The sequence below is a fragment of the Thermobia domestica genome, chromosome 17 (genome assembly GCF_964235325.1).
Source record: "Thermobia domestica chromosome 17, izTheDome1.hap1.1, whole genome shotgun sequence".
Lineage (NCBI taxonomy): Eukaryota > Metazoa > Arthropoda > Insecta > Zygentoma > Lepismatidae > Thermobia > Thermobia domestica.
This window is the reverse complement of record NC_137470.1, coordinates 134,065,265-134,090,957: the sequence shown is the minus strand read 5'-3', so window position 1 is coordinate 134,090,957 and position 25,693 is coordinate 134,065,265. Positions and strand designations below refer to the sequence as shown.

The 25,693-nt window shown below is 37.5% G+C and overlaps 1 long non-coding RNA gene across 2 annotated transcripts in view; it reads right to left on the bottom strand.

Moving 5' to 3' along the window:
* LOC145674357 (uncharacterized) overlaps positions 1-25,693 on the bottom strand; it is a 45,641-nt gene that overhangs the window by 5,364 nt on the left and 14,584 nt on the right. The window contains exons 3-4 of one of the 2 annotated variants that reach the window (XR_014128903.1): positions 19,462-19,594; positions 14,237-14,344 (exon numbers count right to left, since the gene is read on the bottom strand). This is a non-coding gene — a long non-coding RNA (uncharacterized LOC145674357). Of the gene's footprint in view, positions 1-14,236; positions 14,345-19,461; positions 19,595-25,693 lie in introns of those variants that run through there. The other variant, XR_014128902.1, reaches the window with a different exon arrangement.

Genomic DNA, 25,693 nt, shown 5'->3' with positions numbered 1-25,693 from the left:
GTGTAATATTGTGTGTACTTGTGGGTATTATTTCCGCGGTATATATATAAAAAAATGACATTTCACTAATTCCACCCTCCCCCCCAACTATCACTATGATCGATTACAAAACTAAATGACAAAGTAAACAGTAAATTGAGAGTACTAAAATATTTCCCATCACGCACTCATTCACTGCTATGAACTGATAACCAAATATGAATCAGCTGTATATGAACCAAATATACAGCTTTGTAGTTCTAGGTGTAAGTATACGGAAGCTTATATTTTCACTTCAGGTGTATATGTGTGTGGGGGTTACTTTATATTTCGGTAACTAATCGCCAGATCTGAACGAAATTGGCTGGGCAAGTAGTCCATAGCCTAAGAACTGGAGATTGCTACATTTGATTGCCGGGCTTGGCCACGGACAGGCTCGACTCCACAACAGAGGCTGTATTCCACAGCTTTGCACGCCAGAAGTTTTTTTAAGTTTGGTTCACCTCCGCTTGTTTTAACTACACTACATTACGTAGTGAATTTAGAATATCCATGCTATAGTACGAGGGGCGATCAAAAAAAGATTACAAAGCGTAAAACTTTTATGTTATTCAGTGTAACTTAATGAAAATTTATTTGTAGATTAATAATATATCTGTCTTGGTGCAGATTTGAAGACTTTGGATTCTGACCATATATACCCGCGAAGCAGACATTAAAAACGATGACTCGTCTGGAAAATTGGTTAAGAATAGAAGTGAGGACAGTGGTACGGTTCCTGTGGGCCAAGAACACTACACTTTCTTACATTCATAGGTAGATTGTGGAGGTGTAAGGGGAGGGCTCAATTTCAAAGTAATATGTAGGGAAGTGGTGTCGCGCCTTCAAAGAAAGGTGAACCAATATTGTTAATGACAACCTTGGACACAGCGATATACCCAGTACTTCAACCACTGATGTTACGCCTGGAACAACTAGAGCACGCCTTCTAAAGCCCTGACCTAGCTCCACTTTCACCTTTCTCCTGTTCTAAAGTAAAAAAAATGTCTGGCCACCATTATCTGACATGTGATTATGTCAAAACCGCTGCCTCACGGTGGCTGCGAGAACTTAATGTCGATTCCTACGCAAATGGTATGAAAACTTCTGCCGTTGTGATAAGCGGTTGAACAAAAACTGTGATTACATCGAGGACTATTGTTGAATGCCGTCTATCATAAGCTGTGTTGATCTTCCAGCTGTCTCACACAAGCCATTATAGGTTTTGTAAACTTTTATTTTTCGATCATCCCTTGTAAATACCGTTAAATGAGACACATTTCGTTGCTACACATTTCACGTTGTTCATAAAATAAAGGGTAATGTAAATTATCCATGTAATGTAGTATTATGGAAAAAAGTATTGAAACTTGTATTTGACGTAACACTATTATAGCATAAACATCGATATTGGAGTAAATGTTAATACATTAGCAGATGTACTCTGAATTTACCACCTTATACATACTTCCGTACACAGTATACTATATATAATAACCACTTGACCTTCAAATATTCATATCAATGAAATTTTTCCCTTCCTTGTCTCTGACTTTTACAGGTATGTACTCTAGTCCTATACAATAAATACCAAATTATATATTTTTTGACAATTCTAAAACTTAAGGTTTCGCCCTAAACTCCCAAACCGAAATTTGAGTCGGCAGGCCATTATATTACAATTGTTGTTGTTTGTTGAACTCCAGAATCGAAGCTATATGAGACATGGAACTACAGTTTAAGGTAAAATTCAAACCACTGTAATGCGTTCAATCTTTTATCATCGGGAATCGAACCTGGGACTACATGCACCAAAGGCATGCGCGCTAACTACTACCGCGGAGGGCTCGAGAGATTCTGAAGCCAGTCAAAGGTCATGCCCAGAACGCATATGAAATCTAGTTACAAGAGCACTTCACATAAGATAATCCTGACAAGCGGGTACAGTTTTCCCAGTGGACTCTGCAAGAGTATAAATGGAATCCACAGTTCCCTTGACAAGCTTTATTTATTGTTGAAATACAGATAGTATATGCATGGAGACATGTATAAGAAAAAAACACCGCGATTGGTAGGATTGAAACTCAATTTAGGCATACCCCATTAAAGGTGTAGGTGGGTAAAAGTGATGTGTGGTGTAGTACATGAACAAGCGAATTATGGGTCTCATTCTCGTTGACGGAACGGGACCAGCATTTTGCCTTCTTATGCAAGGACATGTGTTTCCATCCCTATTGGTTCAGAAAGCTGAATTTCTCACCTTTTTCCCCATGATGGTGTGCCCGTACACTTTGCTCTGGGGGTCTCATGCAGTGGACATCGAGACTGCAAATTTTAATCGCAGCAATCCCTTCCGGGAGCATCTGAAATAAGCTCCTGGCGATTTAAAAGCTGCTGGCATGAAAGGACTGTAAGTTGTATTTGTGTATAATACAGGACGAATATTTAGATTTGATTTGATTCTGAGTTTAGCGTCCCTCTCAGCAACGAGGCTCTGGACCTACAGCTTACTATTATGAAAATTTTGGGGGAAACATGCAATGTTTTGTACATGGAACTGCCTGTAAAAGCCTGTCCGATTTTGACAGGCATTATACAGGCGCCTGTTTCGGCGAAAACACATGTAAAAAAAATATTACAGGCACATTGTCTTCAGGTGATATGCATGTCAAAAAAGCATTGAACTTCTGTTGGAAATGTTGCACGGATACATGCGTTGTACAGAGAGTGTACATTAAAATAAGAACATGCGATGTACACGTAGTCACTCACATGCAAGTAAATGGAGGGAATATGTGCATGTAAAGTACCTTGAATGGATTGCTGGTAACATCCGCAATAGAGTAAGAATGAAAAGTACAAGGAAGGTGCCTGTTTATCAACATGTAATATACATGTGTGACATTCGCATTACATGTAAATACCATGTATTAGCGTGTAGCATGGAAAACGCATGATGTAAGATATGTTATTTTACATTTATCATTTTCGTGTACATGCGAAGTGTGTAACTCCCCTACTTGTAGTGTACAGGCAATGTAAAGATGAACGGGAACATGCAATGATCATGATTGCCAATAAATGGATTAAACAGATGCGTGTGGTGAACAAGGTGGATTGGAGCTAAACATTCACGTTATAGGCATAGCAGACATGCAATATTCAGGCACAAGTCTCCAATTCGACTTTTGCTATGCAAAGTCCTGACACATGTATAATACATGGGATTACAACCGAATACAATTCCTGTATTATCTCCGTGTACATGCGAAGTGTGAACCCATCTATATGCAATGTACAGGCAATGTGCAGGTAAACGGAAAATGCAATGATCATGATTGCCAATAAATTGGTTAAACACGTGCATGCAATGAATAAGGTTGATTGGAGTGAATAATTAATGTTAATTTTACTCTTCTCCCAATCTTAAAAAATGAAATGAAATCTTTAAGTTTATTTCCCACGGTTATTCTGGCTAGACTAAAGGAGACGGTGATTATGAGAAATGAATGAAATGGTGGAATGAAGAAAGTGGGAGGAAACGAGAGAACCTGTGCACGCCTATGCATGTATAGTATATGGAAGTAGAATGGAATACATTGCCTGTATTATCACCGTGCACATGCGAGGTGTGAACTCACCTACATGCAGTGTACAGACAATGTACAGGTGTTTGCAGCGGAAGCAAACAATTTTGCTGGTAAGTTGAAAATACCAGGGTAAGATACTGCTAGCAAACATTCTTGCTGCAACCACCAAAAAAATTTAACCAGATTGTTATAATGTCCCAGACGTTGAACATATATGGAAAAGAAAATAATTAGCTGAAAATTACAGAGGGGGGGGGGGCTATTGTGCCTGAAGCTCCTACAGAGTGTGCGATGATTTATTCCAGAGAATATTAGGTTATTAGTATTTATAATAACCTTTTGTTGTAGAGATTGAGAAGTTTATTTTTGTTGGTCTCGAGAATAAAGTTCTAAAATCAATGTAAATTATATTACTATTTTTTTTAAAAAAAATAACGTAATTACGACTAGGCTTCGACCATAATGTAGGCCTATGTTACGTGTACTATTGTGAACATGCAATTATTTCGTTATTACATTTGTACAAATTGTTCATACTGTATTGTAGGCCTACATTCTTACTTTCAAGAAATTCTTACTTTTTTTTTTTAGCACTAAATGCTGTTTGCGTCATAAAGTGTATCGTAAGAGAGTAAATGCATTACGTGATACAGGGAAGGTTTTAGAACGCTGGTCCCCAGATATATATTAGTAGCTAGGTTGGATCCTTTCTGTACCACAGCTCAATACTTAACTCACACAGTACTGCCGGGCAAGCGATAGCGAGTGAAGGCGGGTTAGAAGTCCTGCAGGGCACGCTGATTTCTTTCTATATTCACTGTGTGACCAGTGGTCTAGAACTCTGCCCGTGGGGCATAATTCACTTACTATCCTAGTTCATGGCCGCATTACTACATTCATGATATAATAACTTCTTTCAGCACCAACTGCACCCTTAGGGTTCTGTCCTATTTTAGGCCTGCATGATGTTGCCAACTGGCCGGTATTTCACCGGTAAGACAGGAGATTTTGCTGCTAGTTTGATTAAGGCAAACCTATATCACAGACAGCTTGTGAGGGGGTACTGTTAATTTTATTTTCCAGGGTCGGCAATCCTAGGTCCACATGATTTGGTGCGAAATATGTATTTAAAATTATTCAGCCACCTTGCACATCTTGACTTTACACTAATTTACCCAACCATTATGGTGAAGATGATGCGGCTAACTTTTAGTATCTCCCCCAGTCTTGTTCGGTAGTAATTTTGAGTCACTTGACTGATTTAAAAAAAAAAAGTGATTTACTTGCGTTACGAGTCAACGTAGTAGTAGTAGGACGGGTTAGTGGCTTCACGGGGCTCGGTTTTTTCCACCTTTATCATAATTGCAGTACGGGTTTCGGATCCATGGAACGTAGATGTGAAATGGACGAAGGCTGATAACCATTTCTATTTCCTTTTTGTACATATATCTTCTATCTATAAAATTCAAAGTACTGAGTAACTGACTGATCCTCGCACAAGCCAAACCGCGTAAGTTAGAAATTTGAAGTTCGGACAGTATAAAGAGTTTGAGACTTAGGGTACCACTAAGGAAGGATTTGTGGAAATTAGACGGCTTGGGGGGAAAGGGGTTGGAAATATTTTAATAGGAGTGCCATATCTCCGAATCCCTTAAGCTTAGAAACTTGAAGTTTTGTATTTGGACTTTTCATTTAAAATAATTAGACAAAATATTTCAGGGTTTTTGGAAATTCACCGGGGGAGGGGAGGAGAGGAAAAAAGGATGGGTTTGCAATTCTAGACTGCGGGGGAAAAACAATGTAAGTCAGAAATTGGCAAAAATGAGATGTCAAAATTTGAGATCTATGTGTCATGCTCCACCTCCGGTTAACTTGATATAAGTCAATTCTAAACGTGAGTTAAATAATCGCCTCCTGAAAAAGTTTTTTTTTTTTTTTTTTTAAACTTACATTGTTTCTCCCACGCAGTTTAGAATTATTATAAGATGATGTTGATATGTCGGAACATTTGAAGATTAGAAACATGAAATCAGGACTTCTCATCTAAACTAATTAGACACGTATTTAAGGGTTTTTAGAAATTCGACGGGAAGGGGACGGGAATTATTTTAATTAAATGACCATATCTCCGAATCCCTTAAGCTGAGAAAGTTGAAAACTTCAACAATCATATAAAATAGCAAGGTAAACAAAGGAATGAACTATAACTACTACCCCACTCTTATGATAACCCGGTGAAATTACTCAGAAAAGTACACACGTTTCCCCTTGCGTGTAATAAACGGGAAAGTATGCAGACACGTGTCTGAGGGTTTGTAAAATTTCCGATTATTAGAGTGGAAGGGGCTCAATTGTTGGTCTGACGCAGCGAAGCGGGTACGTTCAGCTAGTTTATTTATATACCATGTAAGTGAGCTTCGGCGAGCGCGCAGTTCATTTCGAACAAAAGGCACAGATTGCCAAGACGTTTTACTTCCAGAATTGCGGATTTCTGTGCATCGTCTCGCTTCACTCGCTCCCACTCTCAGATATGCACTTCCACCGGCTGCCACCTTCTAGTCGCACCTATAGTTTAATAAAGGATTCGGTAAAGATGTTACTTGCAAATGCATTTGCTTGATATGTGCAAGTTCTAGATTTGCACAGCAAGGCTTCGGTGAGATTTGGGTTACACTAGATCCTTTCTGCTTAATGCAGCATAAATTGATACAGGGAGTTCGACCAACGTTAAATAACGTGAATGCACCGGTTGTGGACACTTGAGATATTTGCATGAAATCTCTGATTTGATGCTTAAATCATTAAAATATATTTGTAACTACTTAAAAGTATATAATTGATTAATACTTAATGTTATTAATATTTCGCTTTTTATCGTAAAGTACAAGCACCTTATACAGGAATTCTATCATACTAATACTAAGCAGGTTTTGTCTGTAAATATAGGTTAATCAGTAAGCATATTTATTATGTTTTCTTAACAGGCACCAAATCTGATTGTGAAAGTGAGATTGACAAATGTATTCAGAATGATGAGAAAGATGTTGCTGTTCCTAGTATACATATAAAAGGAACTGAATCATCCGATGAGACTGATATTCCGAGCGAAGAGGATCAATCTTCAGTGGAAATAGATAATTTGCAAAATATATTTGAGAGAAACTATGAACATGTATTAACAGAAAAGACACATTCTAACCACAGTATTGAACAAAGAAATGCTAACAGCTGCAGTGATAGCCTTGAAGTCAGTAACACAACTACAAGTTTCAAACGATGTAACAATTGTGATCAGTTGCAAAGAAAAGTCACAGAATTGAGCTGTAAATTAAAAGAAGAGCAATGCATGGTGGATGCTTTGAAAAAAGAATGTGCTTCTAGGGATCGCGAAAACAGCCGAAAACTTAAAAGTTCCACGTTGTATGAAACAATTTCTTTTCCAACTATTAGATGCAGAAGTTGATGATGAACCTTCCGAAAGTGAATTGTCTTCCGTTAGTACGAAAACCAGGGTAAGTATAGTATTTACGAAACAGGATTATTGTAAATTTATTAAGTACAGTAGCTACTCTCCCCAAATTTCTTGTGCTTCTAATTATATCATGTGTGTTTTTCAAACGCTTTTTTTTTTTTTCTTGTACTCTAATTCCAGAGGTTCATTAGGCTCGCCATTCTACAAAGATAAGTTATTATTTTTGTGGAATGGTGACCGTGATGAAACTGTGGACGATTGAAGATTGGCGTTAAAACCATAGATAATATAATTGGATGCACAAGAAATTTAGTGACAGTTGTTACTGTAATTCATAAATTTAATACATATGCGCATCTGGAATATTATAATTTTTAGTGTGTTTAAAATTGTTAAAAAAAAAAAAAAAAAGTAAAGGAAGTAGCTGCAACATTTTTCCTAACTACAAACTTATCGAATAGAAAGTGAGAGTTCACATATTATTTTAATTGCATTTTTTTCTTTCGTTACAATGGTTTCTTTTTTTCCCCGTCTCATGAAAATCGAAGAGCAAAAAATGGACTGGGAATGAAACCCTCTTTGGCTTACCGTGCCGTAGCTTTAACAACTATACTACGCAGCCTACATTAACATTGACAGGTGAAAGTTCTGACGCGGTCTCGAAAACGGGAGTTGCTGGCGTACAGGTTGACACTATGGCACGTTAAGAAGAAGGCTGTTTTATAACCTGCCCAATTTTCTTTTGTCAATTCATTAATATTTTATGGTGAAAGAAGGTATTTTAATATAAATCGGTTCTTCGACCATGTTCGATCTTTTCATATGTTAGTACTGCCCTTCAGGAAATTTGCTCTAAGTTATCTAAGTTGTTCATTCTATTGAATGTCAAAATGAAAGAAAATTTACAAATGAAGTATGCATTTTGTTTTGGAAATTGTGACTAAAATTGTCAATCCTGTTCGTAACATTTTTTCTTTTTTTCGGTCTGCTTTTCAGTATTGATTTTATATTTGATATATAAGATACACGGTAATAGCCTCTTTCTGCATGTTACTTTACCCTATGAGGGGATAAACAAATTTAATGATATTGAAAATGATAAGAGTACATACAAACATGAATATTTTTTCTGAAATAGTGTGTAGCGATAGTGGTTACATATTACGGCGGCCCATAAAATTTTAAAGTTTTTCTACTCACCCCGAAATGTATTTTTGTTTCGTACTTGTATGAAAGTGTGTTACTTGCATTTTTCTTTCAAAGATTGGAATTGATTTAATTTGTATGTTCTCTGTTAGCAGGATACTGACTTATCGTGCAGAGAAAGCGCCGATGTTGTTCTGAGCGCAGAATATCCAACTGTTGTAATAAAGACACATTTGGTACGATGCCTTGCTAGTGCAGGTCAATCGGGTACGAAATTGACAAGGAATTTAATGTCAGTTTTTTTTTTTTTTTTTTTTTTTTTTACTGATAATGAGATGAGTTCCAGCTTCATTACTGGTCATGGACAAATAAAAAAACAGTTGTCTCCCGACGTAATTGCAGCAATAAAGGGTATGTATATATCTTACATGCTTCCTACACATGTAGAAAATTGCTTCTTATTTTTGTATGTGAAAAGAGCATTTCGCTTACATGGAAATAGTAATGTAATACGTGTTAATATTTACGTACCAAACAACAATTAAGTATTAATACAAAATTATGTAATTTCAACCGATAATAATACAAAGGTAAGGGACCGCGGTGGCTCAGTGGTAGAGCGTTCAGCTTTGGTACGTGTGGTCCCTGGTTCGATCCTGGGAGCCTAAGTGGGCTTTATGGTGGACAAACACAGTGTGAGTGGGTTTTCTCGGGTCCTCCCACTTTCTTCATTCGATCATTTCATTCATTCTCACCACTGTCTCCTTTAGCCTACTCGGCATATACGTGAGACGTAAAACTGAGAGTAAAGAGATATACAAAGGTAAAAGTTGGAAATCCATTATTTACTGCGAAAAAGCTGTGTGCCTTACTGTAGTGGAATTGAGTTACGAGCGAGGGAGGTGGAGCGAAGCGGGATAACGAATTAAAAATTTAATATACAAGGTTCATTTTACTCGTGGCTTCCGCACTCCTTGCTCCATCTCAGTTTCGCGAAAGGCAAACTACTCTCTAGGTTAATAATGGACTTCCCACTCTCCACCTTCGTAGGTTAATGCTTTTTTGTTTGTTTGTTAGGTTACGTTTCAGTAAATACTACCTACAAGTCGAAATTAAATTAGAAGAACGTGTACTACATGTGTAAAAGAACATCTTCTTGTATATAATGCTAATTAACATATATTCGGAACTGGGCTGTTCTATCTTAAGATTTTCGCACTTGCGCAGTATAGAAACTAGAAGAGAGGTAAGGACACAATCAAGAGAAAATAGATGGAAATAAGTTATTCCATGCCTTACTTACCTTCACAGTTTCTATTTCTTCGCGAATGCAAAAACTTGAACTCGGAACAATTCTGTTCCGGATATATGTTGATCAACATAACAAGGTGTTGTTTATAGGATGTAGTTAGGTAGGATGTTCTATTCAATTCATTCAATTGAATATTCAAAGTAAATTAATAACCACTATAGTTTGATGTTAACGATGATTAATAATAAAATGAACGTGCGCATTATAAAAGCATGCTGTTCCAAATTAACGCAGTGTATTATTTTCAACAGATTATGTCCTCATGAAATTCCCGCAATGCAAACCGTCTACTATACATGCTGAGGCTCGTAAATCGATGAAAAAGAGAGCAGAAGGGAATTTATTGGAATAGGATACAAAGGAGATTGAACATCTTACTGAAAAGTGCAAGATTAAGTACTTGTTTTTATAAATATTGGAGCTATCTTTTGAGTCTTCCACAAATGTGTGTAGAATTCTTATTATTATTAAAGCACTGTGTGTTAAACGTTTATTTAACTATTGTAATAATAATGGTGTTTACTTTATTTGCCTTGTTATTTGGAGTTTTGGCGTTATAGTTTTAAGCTTAATTAGCAATGGGGATCTTCGCTTCTGACTAAGTTTTATCTTCTATGTAAAAAGCATTAACGTGTTTCCTTGTGTGGTGGAGGCAACGTAGTAACAAAAGAAGGATTTTTTAAAAGTGTTGTAATTCTAGCCTTTGAACTCTCTCACTGTTGCTGACATGAAACGGCAGTACAAGCAATATATTTCATCTGATATTTCAAATATATCTGCTCTAAAAATGCCACGAACAACTCTACATAGATGGAATAAGCGGGAAGATATTTTTGGTGAGCACCAAAATAGTACTGTTTTTTCGACAAAGGGAACACAAAATACGAATAATAGTTACTATGAGAGCAGAAATGGTACTTCTGAAATGAATGTCACTTGTAGTAATACTGATAAATTCGACATGGAACATAACACACTTTCCTCTCACAACGTCAGTGGACAATCAAGTACGGAAAGCCTCCCAGAAAGGGACTGCAGAGACGATTATCTTTCATCATTTGCTGTTGACCTGGGTAACACGACGAATGAAACGCATTCTTCTCGTTCAGTGTGCTCTTCTGAAGTTTCAGTCGAGACTGTATCAATATGTGGTGAACCGTCAGTATGTACGCAAGTGAGCGTGGACTCTGAGTCGATCGGAGAGGAAAGAGTAGAAGATAACAGTGTTTTAAAGGTAATGAAGTTTGTGAAGAAACATAAGCTTACCAAAGTTGCTGTTTCAGATCATCTTCAATTATTACATTCTATCAATGAAAAACAAGTTCCAAATTCAAAGTATAGGCTTTTCAAAATTTTTAATAATTCAGGATTACTGCAGGTTCAGAAACACTACTTTTGCTGTCAGTGTGCATTTATGTATGATTCACCATCGGCGTCTCTTCATTGTGCATGCACTAAACACTCGTATTTTTTATCTTAGATATTTTAAAACAACTTGAAAATATGTTTTCCCGACCTGGCTTTCTGGCTAAACTTTCAACTTCGCAGTCAACACATGAAAACAGTTTGGAAAGTGTTAGAGATGGTAAAATATATAGCAAATTTAGAGAACAGCATCCGTTTTTAGACCAGAATGGTATTCTGTCATTGACAGGAATTATTAATGTAGATGGTGTTAGTTGCTTTAAAAGTTCCAGTGTTTCGTTTTGGCCATTCTATTTTTCTATTTTAGAAGTTAATGAACCCACTAGATGGAGACCAGAAAATATTATTTTCCTAGGTTTGTTTAGTTTCAATGGTTTATCGGAACATTGTATGAAAAAAAAAAAAAAAAAACGAGTTGTTACACAGTATATTTTATGCTTGTGTTGTTGCAAAATTAAAAAAGTTTGAAGCGGGAATTCAATTGGGAAAACAATTCGTAATTGGTGAAAATGTAATAAAAACAGTTAGTCTTCATGCCATACTTGGCACATTTGATAAACCAGCAAAGTAAAAAATGAAATCTTTGAGTTTTACGTCCCACGGTTATGCCTGTTAGGCTAAAGGAGACGGTAATGGTGAGTAATGAATGAAATGGTGGAATGAAGAAAGTGGGAGGAAACGGGAGAACCCCGAGAAAACCCACGCACACGGTGTTTGTCCACCACAAAGTTCACTTGGCGGGGGCTGGGATCGAACCCGGGACCCCTAGCACCAGAGTTGGACGCTCTACCACTGAGCCAACGCGGCTCCAACCAGCAAAGTGTGCAGTGCAGCAACTGTACAGTTCAACGGGAAATATGCATGTAGTAAGTGTTTACAACCTGGAAAATACTTACACCAGGGGCTACGTATTTATCCTTATAATAAGAATGAACCGAAAGGTCCACCAAGGCTTATGATGAACATCTGCAATATGCCAAGGAAAAGGTATTTGGTGCCAAAGGGAAGTCTGTTTTTTCTAATCTTAATTCCTATCAACTCATTGACAGCACTATGATAGATTATATGCACTGCATATGCTTAGGTGTTTTTAGGTGCCTTACAATGATTTGGTTAGATTCGAAAAATAAAGGATGAGGTCTGGTACTTAGGACGGAAGATTCATGTACTGAATGATCGCTTAGCACAAATTAAAACTCCATCTAGTATTTCACATACTCCACGGTCCATGAAAGAACGTAGAAATTGGAAAGCTATAGAATTTGAGTACCTCTTTTTACTATACTTTCCAATTTTTTCTGATATGTTTATCAACGATATATATTTCAATCACATTCTGCAGATTGTTACACCTATAGCAGATTTTTTAAGATCTGTCAATGTGAGAAATATGGAGTCGATGGAGAAATGCTTTCATTCGTTTGTATTCCAAATGCAGCATTTATATGGAGAAAACTATATGCCATCGAACATCCACGACCTGCTTCATCTTACAGATTGCGTCAGAAATGCAGTCATTCTCTTGCTACCCATTTGAATCTTTAAATGGAACCTTAAAACATCACATGCACGGTGCACAGGAAATAGCTGCCCAAATTGTATCTGGATTTACTGTAGAAAATATAATTTTTAATGATGATTCGTTTGCTGAACTTGCAGTAAACGATGAATTTGTATTAAGTTCTAAATCTGTTACATTTTCAAAGGTTGAACGTATTGATTGTGAACCTGAAACTATTATTCGCAAAGCCCAAGGTATTCCTATCACAAAACATTGCTTTCAGAAACAGGAAGTAGTTAACATACATAAATGTTCTCGAATTGGCAATAAAAAAAAACGGGAAAAGTAATATTTTGCACATCTAATCATTGCATTAATAGGAAGCATGATGACAGTTACTTTCTTCTTATTTATGATGGGGTGCCTTACGCGTGTCAGATTTCCGATATCTATGTCGCTAATTGTGAATCTTGTTCCAAAGAACATATTTTTTTTTTCTGTTAAGAAAAAACAAGTTTATACTGCGTTTAGAGAACAATGGTCTGGTCAACCAATTACACATGTATTCCAATCTGATAACAGTACTGTTATTGAAGATTTTGTAATATTAACAAATGAGCTGCTACATAAGAAACTTATATGCTTAACTATAGAAGAGAAAAGTTTTTTCTCAAAATTTTCATATTAGCAGGTTTATAATTACAACAGCAGTGAGTAGCGAAAAGAATGAGTCTGAAATTTTGTCATAAAATTCCAATTAAAAGAAACTCTCTGACCACACATGGTAGATTTGTGCCTAAACAATTTAGAGTGGGTACTGAAGGTAAAAACAAACTTGAAATGTACTTCCACCTGCATTAACTCTATTTAGTTGTGAAATTACTTCTACTTTTGTACAGTCACGGACATAAATAAATGGAAGTTGGAGCCATTATTTCTTATGGCTCAAACCTCCATTTATTTATGTTCGTGACTGTACCTACTATTCAATGTTAATCAAATTTAGGCAAGAATTAAGTGTTGTATTTAACTTTTCTCATCAACATGTAACTGCTTCTACTCTCATGGTATTTTTACTATGCAGTTAAACAATGTTAACAGGTTCCTGTTCTGATCTCAGTAGTTCAATTCCAAACTTTAGGAAGATCTCATCATAACTGTATTTCACAATTTCTTTAGAATAACGTTTTCAATTTAGGAAATAAGCTTCCTCATTCATATTTTCATGTGTGTGTGCTGATGTAATCTAGTCAAGTTTTCTTTATTTGAATGAATGGTAAATGTTTCGTACTTAAAATACTGTTTATAACAGGCATGGAATTTTGTTCTGCTTGCTATTACTTATTTTTTAAAATTGTAATGATTGCGGTTAGTTTGACCGTACAATATTGAGTATAATGCTTTTTTTTTTTTTTTTTTTTTTGTATTAGTATATAGACAATAGTTAAAGGGACGTAAACAGGGCTTTTTAGATTGGTGTAATTTCGAAGTGTGATTATATATTTTAAAAAGTTATCTCTCGACCAAACTTGCAATCTACTTCGTTCAAGATAGGTAAGGGTGGTAGCAGCTAAAATTATTTTGAAAATTTCTTTCTGTATAGCGCCTGGACGTTTCCAATCGCTCCGTCAGAAACTATGTATTGTAAGGACATCTGTTTTTTATTTTTCACGTGCAGAATCACTTCCGCGAGATTAAGCAATCGGAAAACCACTGTTTATTGGAATTACCAGATGGGTCAAAAAATTATTGTAACAAGTACATAAATATGTAATTTTATATTTTTGTATTTTGTGTACAAAAGAATAAACAAAAAATCACATTTCTTCTTGACAGTATTATATTATTATCACAGGAGCAGTATTATCACAGGAGCAAACCTGTAAAGAATAAATATGGTAAACGACAATTCCTTTAAATTGTTTATTTGTTAGCTGTTTACAAATTGATTAATATTTAAATTTGTAGGGAAAGAAATGTAATAGGTTCGTTATAAGTTGACTTAGTTGCTTGACAATGCGTTTGTGCGACAAGACATATACAGGGTGAGTTAAAATAAGTGTTACAAGCCAATATCTCGCGAACTATACATCATATAAGAAAAATATTAAGAGACAATGTACAATACAGAGGGGCCTAAGAAAAGAGTCAAACATTAGGTTTCCCCCGCCCCCCATTTTGGGGGGAGGGGGTGAACGTGAAATTTTCAAATGGGAACATAGGTCGAGTGATACCTCGTTCGAAAGAGCTTGAAAAATTGAAAAATTTTTGTAGGAAACAATTTTTTATATGGGGCACCGTTTTCAAGATAGACCCCAAAATTGGTCCTGTAGCAGATAAAATTTCCAGTACTTATAAATCGGAAACGGCTAAGTAGAAAAACATGAAACAAAAAATGAAAAAGGTAAACGCCATAGACAACGTGGAATGATGATGTCGTGGTGCCCCAGGGCCCCATCATTGGGCCCCGGGACCAATTTTAAAATTTCAAATCTGAATATAGGTCGAGTGATACCTTGTTTGATAGATTATGGAAAACCAAACAGCTTAGTAAAAAAAATTGTTTTGATTTCGGGCAAGCCTGTTGCAAAATGGCCGCCGAAAATGGTTCCACATTCAGATAGAAAGTGCAGTGTTCAAACTGAGTGTTACAAGCCAATATCCCGCAAATTATTGCATCAAATAAAAAGTGTTAAGAGTCAATGTACAATACAGACAGGCCTAAAAATATGTCAAACAGGAGGTTACATCACCATACTGTAAGTGAATAACAAGTAAAATGTTCGGGGGCAAAATCGACCTACAAGGGTTAACGTAATAATAATAATACTAATAATAATAAGGATACTACTACGAAAAATAATAATAAAACTAGTAATAATAATAATAATATGAATGAAAATAATAAGACAATGAATAATACTAATACGTATGCACAGAGACGTCGTTCCTCAATCACTACAGTCCTATGAGAAAGGGATAGGAAGGTACCTATTAGGCCCTACTTGTAGGCAACATCTCACAACATGTGCCCAGTTAGAGTAAGGAAAGCCCGTCAACGTCATTGCCTGGGGAATGGAACCGATGGCCTTCGGAACATAGTACAACGATAACGTTGTATATTGCATTCACACAGGGGACGGGGAATGTGATTTTCATTGTTCTACTGAGAACATTTGAATGTACCTGTGTGTTGTTTGTTCATGCAGTGTGAATAGTATGGTATTATTTTTTTCTTGTTGAGTAGTAGTGTTCAACGTAAAATCATCATTGATGTTACATTGCCTAGTTGTTAGTGAGAGCGTTAGTGACTTAAAGGGAAGTGGCAGTGTGGATATTGTAGGTAGAGGCTGTAGTTGTGTGTTGAACGGTTCAAAAGCGTAGAAAGAACGGGTTATCAACTTTGGTGATAAGTTTTCCGTACAAGGAAACAAACATTATCGCATTAATATTATTAGTTTGGGTAGCGTTTGAATAGAGCAATGGCGGTGTTTGATCATTGTGTAGATATGTTGCTGGTGTTGGGCCAATGTAGAAGAAACTATCGTAACGTGGCCCGAATGTATGCAATGCGCTATCCCCAACGCCAACAAACGTTTCACATGGCATTTCTGCGATTGGAGAGACGTTTGCGGCAACATGGTAGTCTTGTCCGGGGACGAGGTATGGATCGTTACCACTCTGCAACCAATGAAGAACATGCAACAGGAATATTAGCAGCAATGCATGTAGACCCACATGTTACCACGAGACACCTCGCTCAGGCCAGTGGAGTTAGCCAAAGATCTGTAGTGCGTATTTTGCACGAGTATATGTTTCATCCGTATCATATCATCTTACATTAGGAACTATCTGGAAATGATTTTCATGCCAGATTGCAATTTTGTCTATGGTTGGAAGGTATGGAAAACAGACAGAGCAACTTCATATCCACCATCTTGCTTAGCGATGAAGCTACATTTACAAACACAGGACACATAAACCGACATAATATGCATTATTGGGCTAGGGAAAATCCACTATGGCAGAGAGAAGTTGCTCATCAGCATTGGTGGTCTCTTAATGTATGGTGTGGTATCCTTGGTAACCATATCATTGGGCCATATTTTTTTGATGGACGTCTTACTGGTGATACCTATGCCGCATTTATCAGTGAGGTACTATACCCGGAGTTGTTAGAGAATATTCCTTTCGCTGAACGTATAAGAATGTGGTATCAACATGATGGTACTCCAGCACACAACGCACGCCAGGTCAGAGCCTTATTGGACTACCGTATGGCGAATAAATGGATTGGGCGTCGAGGTCCTATTCACTGGCTTTCACGATCTCCTGACCTAACCCCACTTGATTTTTTCCTCTGGGGTTATGTTAAGGATCGGGTAATGTCCAACGCACCAACAACTACTGATGATATGAAGGCGCGTATCCAAGATGTGTGTGCATCTATCACTTCAGAGATGCTACATGATGTACGAACATCCCTATGCCGCCGCTTACGGAGGTGTGTGGAGCAGGATGGAGGACATATCGAGCATCATTTGTAACATGGTAAGTGTTGAAATTATTTGCTTTACAGTGATAGAAATTACAATTTTTAACATCGCACATACCCGTAGAATTACTAAACATTATTCTACTACTTTACAGGATATTAGGTTGTAGTAATGCTATTGTGACAGGCTTGCCTGAAATCAAAACAACTTTTGTAGTAAGCTGTTTGGTATTTCACGATCTATCAAAGAGGTATCACTCGCCCTATGTTGCGATTTGAAAATTCCATGTACACCCCTCCATACAAAAGCGGGGCGAGGGAACTTCTTTAACACAAATTTCAGGCTTTCTGTATTGTACATTGACTCTTAACACTTTTCTTATTTGATGCGTAGTTCGCTTGATATTGGCGTGTAATACTCAATTTGAACACTGCACTTTCTATCTGAATGTGGAACCATTTTGAAACAGGCTTGCCCAAAATGAAAACAAATGTTGTACGAAGCTGTTTGGCTTTCCACGATCTATCAAACAAGGTATCACTCGACTATATTCCCATTTGAAATTTTGAAATTGGTCCCGGGGCCCCATGATTAGGGCCCTGGGGACACCACGACAACATCATTCCACATTGTCTATGATGTTTTCGTTTTTCATTTTTTGTTTAATCGTTTCCTACTCATACGTTTCCGATTTATAAGTACTGGAAATTTTATCTGATACAGGACCAATTTTGGGGTCTATCTTGAAAACGGTGTCCCATATCAAAAATTGTTTCCTACAAAAATTGTTCAATTTTTCAAGCTCTTTCGAACGAGGTATCACTCGACCTATGTTCCCATTTGAAAATGTCACGTTCACCCCCCTTCCCTCAAACTGGGGGGCGGGGGAAACCTAATGTTTGACTCATTTCTTAGGCCCCTCTGTATTGTACATTGTCTCTTAATAGTTTTCTTATATGATGTATAGTTCGCGAGATATTGGCTTGTAACACTTATTTTGACTCACCCTGTATATATATATATATATATATATATATATATATATATATATATATATATATAAGGTGAACTATTGAACTACATGTTACTTTCACATGAATACACCCTTGCACGTTCTGTGTTGGCCTTCTGTTTAGAAGTCGAACATGCCCATGTACGGTACATGGAAGTTTGTTTTGCGTTAATGCCCTTTAATGTCCACTGCATGTGGCATATGCAATTCTTTTGGAAGAGAGGGCAAATATCAGTGGAACGTGCAAACTGGATTCATCTGAAGTCAACGTTATTACTACGTGCAATGTGCGTGTAACATACGTTGGACAGTGTGTTACAGGTGGATTACACGCACCTGTTACATACGTTGGACATATATATGACATGAGCACTGCATCTCCATTGCAAAGCACGCAAAATTCATGATACAACTTGATTACGTGCATGTGTAATACACACGTAACATGCATGATGCCATATGCGTGCAATGGACATTCACTGCTCATTGCATAAATGTTCGACATGTGTGAAAGGGACATGTAGTCCACCTGTTACATGCATGTCCCATGTATGTTAGAGGTGCATGCAATCCACTGCAGCAGACATGTCCCATGTCTGTAACTGTTAAGTGTAAGCCGCCTGTAACACGTATGTTACAGGTACATGTAATCCACCTGTAACATACATTTCCCACATATGTCACAGGTAGAAGTAATTCGCCTGTAACACGCAGGTGTCATGTATGTTACAAGTACATATGATCAACGTTTAACATGCATGTTACATGTAGCTCCCATGTACATGTTACCTACATGTCTCTTCTGCCGTATATACATGGAACGTACATGTCTTATGCGTGTCCAACACCTGTTACACGCAAATTTCATGTACACTTAATGCGATGTACTTTACATGTATAATTCGCTAACACGCCCACTAATTCGCTAACACCTGTATTTCACATGTATTTAACATGTCAATTACATTTTTATCAAATGAAAAGCAGCTGTCGTCAGATCCTCATGAGGTAACGTATATGTCAACTACATGGAATATGCCGGTTATGTACATGTCTTTTCACTCTCTACATGTTGTTTACACGCATTTTTTACGTTGCAAGGTTGCAACCCTATCAACATGAGACCTACCTGTTTCCGTCAAATGAACATGCAATGATCGTGAAAAAAATCGATACCTGTCTCATGCGTTTAAAAGTGTTCCATTTTCAGGCGCATGTACAGGCGCCTGTAAAATACGCCTGTTCGTGCATGTTTCACAGGCGCCTGTAAACCACTTGTATTTTCTGTCTGGGATATCTTACATTAGAAAAGAATAAAAAGGGGTGGTGTCTTCTCTAAGATGCCCATACGAGGCATTCGCATTTTGTGCAACATTGAGTTCAGACTAATTCTATACGAAAGGTGCAGAAGGAACAAAGCAAAATATGGCCCGCAGTAACACATGAGAGCATTTGCTAGTATTTAGATAAAGAAGTAATATGAACTTACCTTTAAACCTTTACCGGAAATTGATGACCCGAAGCGGGGAACGGTGGATGGGTGGCTGGGTGGCCGGGTCGCTCGGATCATTGTGGCGCGGTCCACGATGACGATGATGTGGACAGCGTAAGAATTTCAAGTCCTGGAATCCCAGTAACACAAACAAAAATGAATAACAAAATGTGTTCGAACATTTGCACTAAGTTGCACAGAGCCAAGACAAAAAAGGTCCACAAGGAAATTCCACACAATAGAATATTATATTACCAAACTATGCTATAACTGATCTTACACGCTCTCTTGTGTCCACCGTACTTAAATGATCAAAATTTTCGAAACTCTTCGTGCTCTCCTTCCAAGCATGAAATTACAGAAGAAGGGTCAAGAACAGGGACATTTGTCAAAACATGAAGCTATCTAATACATAGAAAGAAAACTGATCTCATGTAGGATGGAATCACGGGAAAACGGTTTAAGTGTTTGAAATAGTTATCACCTATCTCGAACTAGGTTTTTATCGTGTCATTTTGATTAAAATGCAAATGAAGGATTTAGGATATAGATTTCTGGGCCTTCGGTATCTATGGCCATGCTAGCCCGTCACGTATGAGGGATGACGTTCCTCGGCGAGCACACTTCCGGGGAAAGGGAAGGAAGGAAGCGGCCTTAGAGCAGTATGTTAGATACGATCCCGGCATCTGCCTCGTGTGAATGAGGAAAACCCAGGAAAACCTCACTCAGGACGGCTGACCTGAAAAAGCTTTTTACACTTTTCGACCGAGTATCCCCGCCGGGAATCGAACCCGCGACCGCTCGCACCAAAGGCAGAAAAATCAAATGAAATTAAGTTTATGTCCCACGGTTATGCCGGATAGGGTAAAGTGAACGGTGATGGATGAGAAAATGAATGAAATGGTGGAATGATGAAAGTAGGAGGAAACACAAGAACCCTGAGAAAACTCACGCGCACGGTGTTTGTTCACCACAAAGCTCACTTGGCGTGAGTTGGGATCGAACCAAGGAACCTATGCACCAGAGGTGAACACTCTACCACTGAGCCACGGCGGCCCCCTGATTAAAATGTATGTACTACGGGGCATATGAAAAGGGTCAATATTTATGTGAAAAATTTAGTCTCTCATGAGGTCATGAAACTCGGTATATACACACTCTTCATTAAAAGTAAGCGGACCGGTTCTCAAAATTCCTTTTTAAGGGAGAAAGGGGTCATTTTTCTATATTTCTTTCCGCCACATGAAAAAGAGCATTATTATTTGTGATTGGATCACGAAAAAAAAAAAAAACTGACTCGTTTGAAATGAATTTAGGAACATACTTAGTAGGGTGTATCGAAAAAAACTTTTTTTTCGAAATCCGGTTAACGGCTAGTGTGGATTTTTGGCCAAATGGCATCAATAAAACGTGTAAAAAATCTCAACTCGATCAGATAACTCCTTCTGCTGCCGAGTAGAGCCCAAATATTAGAAAAATCAACAAAAGATTCACTTTTCAACTGATTTTCCAAAAAAATATTTTTTTAAATATTTCCTATATTTTTCGGTCTTTTAAATTATTGAAATAGCATTGGAAACGAGAAATAAATACACAAAACAAATTTATTACGGTTATTTCTGTACACCATACGCATAAAAACCTAGTTAATTATTTGTAAAAATGCACTAATTTTCTGGCGTATCGTACAATTAACTTTTAATATAAAATTATTGAAGTCTCTTGAATAACGAAGAAAACACTTTAGTGCTAAATTCTAAGAGCAGTAATAGTATAAATAATTTGCTCCCAATGCCGTATGCATCTGCTTATCACACTAGATCACCTGCCGCCCACCTCTCCCCGAATGCCTCTTCTCTTGTACTTGCCCAGCTGAAAGGATCTGTCTTATCAGTCGCCAGTAGTCAACCAGCTGTGTCGAACATGATTGTTGCTGCTTGAGTTATTTATTAGTGCTGTAGGAAATTTTAACTAAATAATTTGTTTTCGTGTGAAGTGCAGTATGCAGAAGTGAGAACAGTGTTTCAGTTGTGTTAAGTACTTTTTATTAGGAAGAGAGTGACAGATACGCTGACGTTATGGCATCGACAAGTTTGTTACGGTCTGACGTTAGGAATAGCATTATTGGCACACCCAAGGAATTGGGTAGAACACAGATACCAACCATTGAAATGTATTAAGACAATACCTATGGGAGCAAGAAGAAAAAATGAGAATTTCGGGATCCCGGAAAAAAACAAAGGATTTATCTTCTATCGTCGCCTTCAACAAAGGATTTATCTTCTATCGTCGCCAGAAAGATTGTAGAAAATTGAGATTACGCCTCAATCAGAGGCGAAGCAATTTTCAGTGTCAGAAGGATTGTTGCAATGATATTGAAGTACCATAATATTGTCCGTGACTCGCAAAACTCAGCAAAGTCCGGTTTCCAAACTTCTGCGAAACGAATTGCTGATTTTCAACAGTCTGCCAAAAATATTTCATTTGATATAGTCCTTTTTTAAGTGTTCCGATCCTCTTGCCTGCAACTGCGAAGAAGGAAGAAAAGTGACAGTGCTAGAGGTGCCTTTTCTTCTAGATCAAAGAACCACAAGATTGAGGCGTAATCTCAATTTTCTACAATCTTTTTGGCGACGATAGAAGATAAATCCTTTGTTGAAGGCTCTTTCCGGGATCCCGAAATCCTCATTTTTTCTTCTCGCTCCCACAGGTATTGTCTCAATACATTTCAACGGTTGGTATCTGTGTTCTACCCAATTCCTTGGGTGTGCCAATAATGCTATTCCTAACGTCAGACCGTAACAAACTTGTCGATGCCATAACGTCAGCGTATCTGTCACTCTCTTCCTAATAAGAAGTATTAAACACAACTGAAACACTGTTCTCACTTCTGCATAGTGCACTTCACACGAAAACAAATTATTTAGTTAAAATTTCCTACAGCACTAATAAATAACTCAAGCAGCGACAATCATGTTCGACACAGCTGGTTGACTACTGGCGACTGATACGACAGATCCTTTCAGCTGGGCAAGTACAAGAGAAGAGGCGTTCGGGGAGAGGTGGGCGGCAGGTGATCTAGTGTGATAAGCAGATGCATACGGCATTGGGAGCAAATTATTTATACTATTACTGCTCTTAGAATTTAGCACTAAAGTGTTTTCTTCGTTATTCAAGAGACTTCAATAATTTTATATTAAAAGTTAATTGTACGATACGTCAGAAAATCAGTGCATTTTTACAAATAGTTAACTAGGTTTTTATGCTTGTGGTGTACAGAAATAACCGTAATAAATTTGTTTTGTGTATTTATTTCTCGTTTCCAATGTTATTTCAATAATTTAAAAGACCGAAAAATATAGGAAATATGTAAAAAATATTTTTTGGAAAATCAGTTGAAAAGTGAATCTTTTGTTGATCTTTCTAATATTTGGGCTCTACTCGGCAGCAGAAGGAGTTGTCTGATCGAGTTGAGATTTTTTTACATGTTTTATTGATGCCATTTCGCCAAAAATCCGCACTAGCCGTAACCGGATTTCGAAAAAAAAAGTTCTTTTCGATACACCCTAATACTTAGTAGTTTAGTTTTTATTGCCACTTTCATTAAAATATAGAGGGTAGAGGATTGACGGCAAAATGGAGAAATATAAAAAGGAATATCACAGATAAAGTCTTGTAGCACCGTCAGTCTTATCTGAATGTGCTTAAATAGTATTGACGGAAAAACATGCGACCAGGTCGAAGTTTGAGTAGTTTATTAAGGGAGACTTAAACACACTTGAAAGAGGGGCAGCAGCCCTCGAAAGCCATTGGAAACAAGGTAAAAATGAAAGGCTGCGAAGTGAAATAGCAGAGAACGCGGAAATTAGGACACAAAGGTAAAGGATTGGGAAATAGTCGAAAGGAAATTGGATACAATGTGTGTGTTAAAAAAGAAAAAAGAACAGAAATGAAAAAAAAAAAAAAAAAAAAAAAAAACGTGAGAAGCTATGTGATTACAAGATGGTTTGATCAGCATGGGGACCCTGGTTGACGTTGTTCCAGCGTGCATGTCGAACACCAGGAATAAATAAAAATAGCAGAGTTGCTGATTTCATTTCAATAATACGAGTATTAAATAAGGTCACCGAGATAAATTTTTAATTTAGAAAAATGCATTACTTCTTATATTACCTAACAAAATAAATTAATTTAATTCTTTAAATAACTGTGATTCTTTAAAAGTCATAAGAGTAATTTTTTTAGTTATATAAAATAAGATCGACCTACTTCAATCCAATTTTAAAATGCTACTTAATTTTTGCTAAAAATCTTATTTTCTGTAAAAATAAGAAATCCAATTTCGAGTGTCAGATCAGATCTTGTTCTTTCGTTTAAAAAACGTCAAATGAAAGTATTGGCATTAATACTGATTGTAGCAACGTTACTCGAACAGTTAAACTCATTTTGGAGGCGATGTGAGCCTGCTGGCATTCAGATAGTAGTGTCCAAGTAATGACTATTTTTAACCTCTTTCAGACCGTATTTAGCTTAAGCACACAAACATTAACGCCAATTTGTGCGGGACTAATGACTTCTAACAAAGAGTGTGTGGTTCACATGTTGATTTAGCTGATTTGAACAAGGCGGATCTGTAGAATGAAGCTGGCTGATCCATGTTCTTATGTGAAGAGCTGTATGTGCCAAAGCACTAACACTGCTCTAACCGTTAACCTCAGTTTTGGCTCAATTCTGAGATGTGAGCCTGTTGTTATCAAGTTTGGAGACCTATAGCGTTTATTTAATAAAGGAGGCGTTACTGTGAATTACAAACGCTGGAGTGTCCGTTTGAATGCAAGACTAACGCGACTGACGCTATGGATTAAGGAGAGTGCACACACTTTTTACTTCTATTTTTCTTGGCAACGTGATTTTAATGTCTTCTCGGGCTCTCAGCCAGGTGAAGTTATGACATCCGATTTTTCGAATGCAGACATCGCATTCATCTTCAGGGATTGTAATGAAGAGACCGGGGACGTGAACATGTATATATGGTGACTACTTAGGGGCAGGGCTAGGAATGGGGGCTTGTGATTGGCTGAGGGAAATGCTGGTTTCTGATTGGCTGTTGTTATAGCTACGAGAAATGGCTTTGCTGAATGTTTGTTTTTGTCCCTGAAAAGGGCCGACCAGATAGGGCTGAGTTGAAACCCACTGTTTCTATTGAGACTGCTCCTCTCCCGTGAGATAGTTATGCCTACCTTTATTGTTCTGTCCCAAAAGTTGCTGGACTTGGCTACTATGGTGGTATCCGTAAAATCAATTCTGTATCCAAGCTCTAGGCTAAGCTCTGGTAGTCCTGACTTTTCAGGTTGCTGAAATCTTATGTAGCTGTTGTGTTCTTTGCATCGTTGCTCTATTGTACATTTAGTCTATCCTATGTAAAGTCCGCACATTCACATGGTATACACCAGGAGTGAACAGGTGAAGGTCGTCTTTCACTGGTTTGTATAAAGCCCGTCTCACACGGATCTGAACTAAGGCCTCAACCCAGGCTACAACTTAACAGTGTTGCTTAACTCAAACTTCCATGCAATTTCTTTTATTCTGAGGTGATGTAGGGGTCTCAGATGATCCTTAAAACTAGGTAGGTTTTTACCAGCAGAGCCTCTCGTGGTCGCTGTATTAAACAGACGAAAAACATTGAAGAATGTGTTACGCACAGGGCAATCAACTGTCGTAATTGTAAATATTGTTTTTCTATTTCACAATATGAGTTCATCCGAAGAGGATGAAATAGCCATAGCAGCAATATCTGCTCTGTTGCTGACACAAAATCCGCCCTCCTCTCCCCTCCAAAAAAAAAAGAAAAAGAAAAAGAGTAAAGAGGAGCTGGTGGACCAGGAAGTGAATTCTTCGCCGCAATAATGCACAGGGAAGCACGGTATTTTCAATGGTGAATAATGAACTACTTACAGAAGATCCCGTTCCTACACACACACACACACACACACAAAAAAAAAAAAATCTACAGAATGGATTATTCAGAATTCCATACGTTATTGAGATTAGTAGCTCCGAAAATTCAGCAGCGAGATACGAACACGGGGGAGTCTGTATCAGCTGAAAAATGGTCTGTAGATCCTTGGATCCACCAGATTGTAGAACTGAAAATCAAATGACTTGTCCAAATATGTAAATGAGGGCAGTTATCAGGTGCGGAAAGCTAAATTAAAGAAGAAAGGGCAAC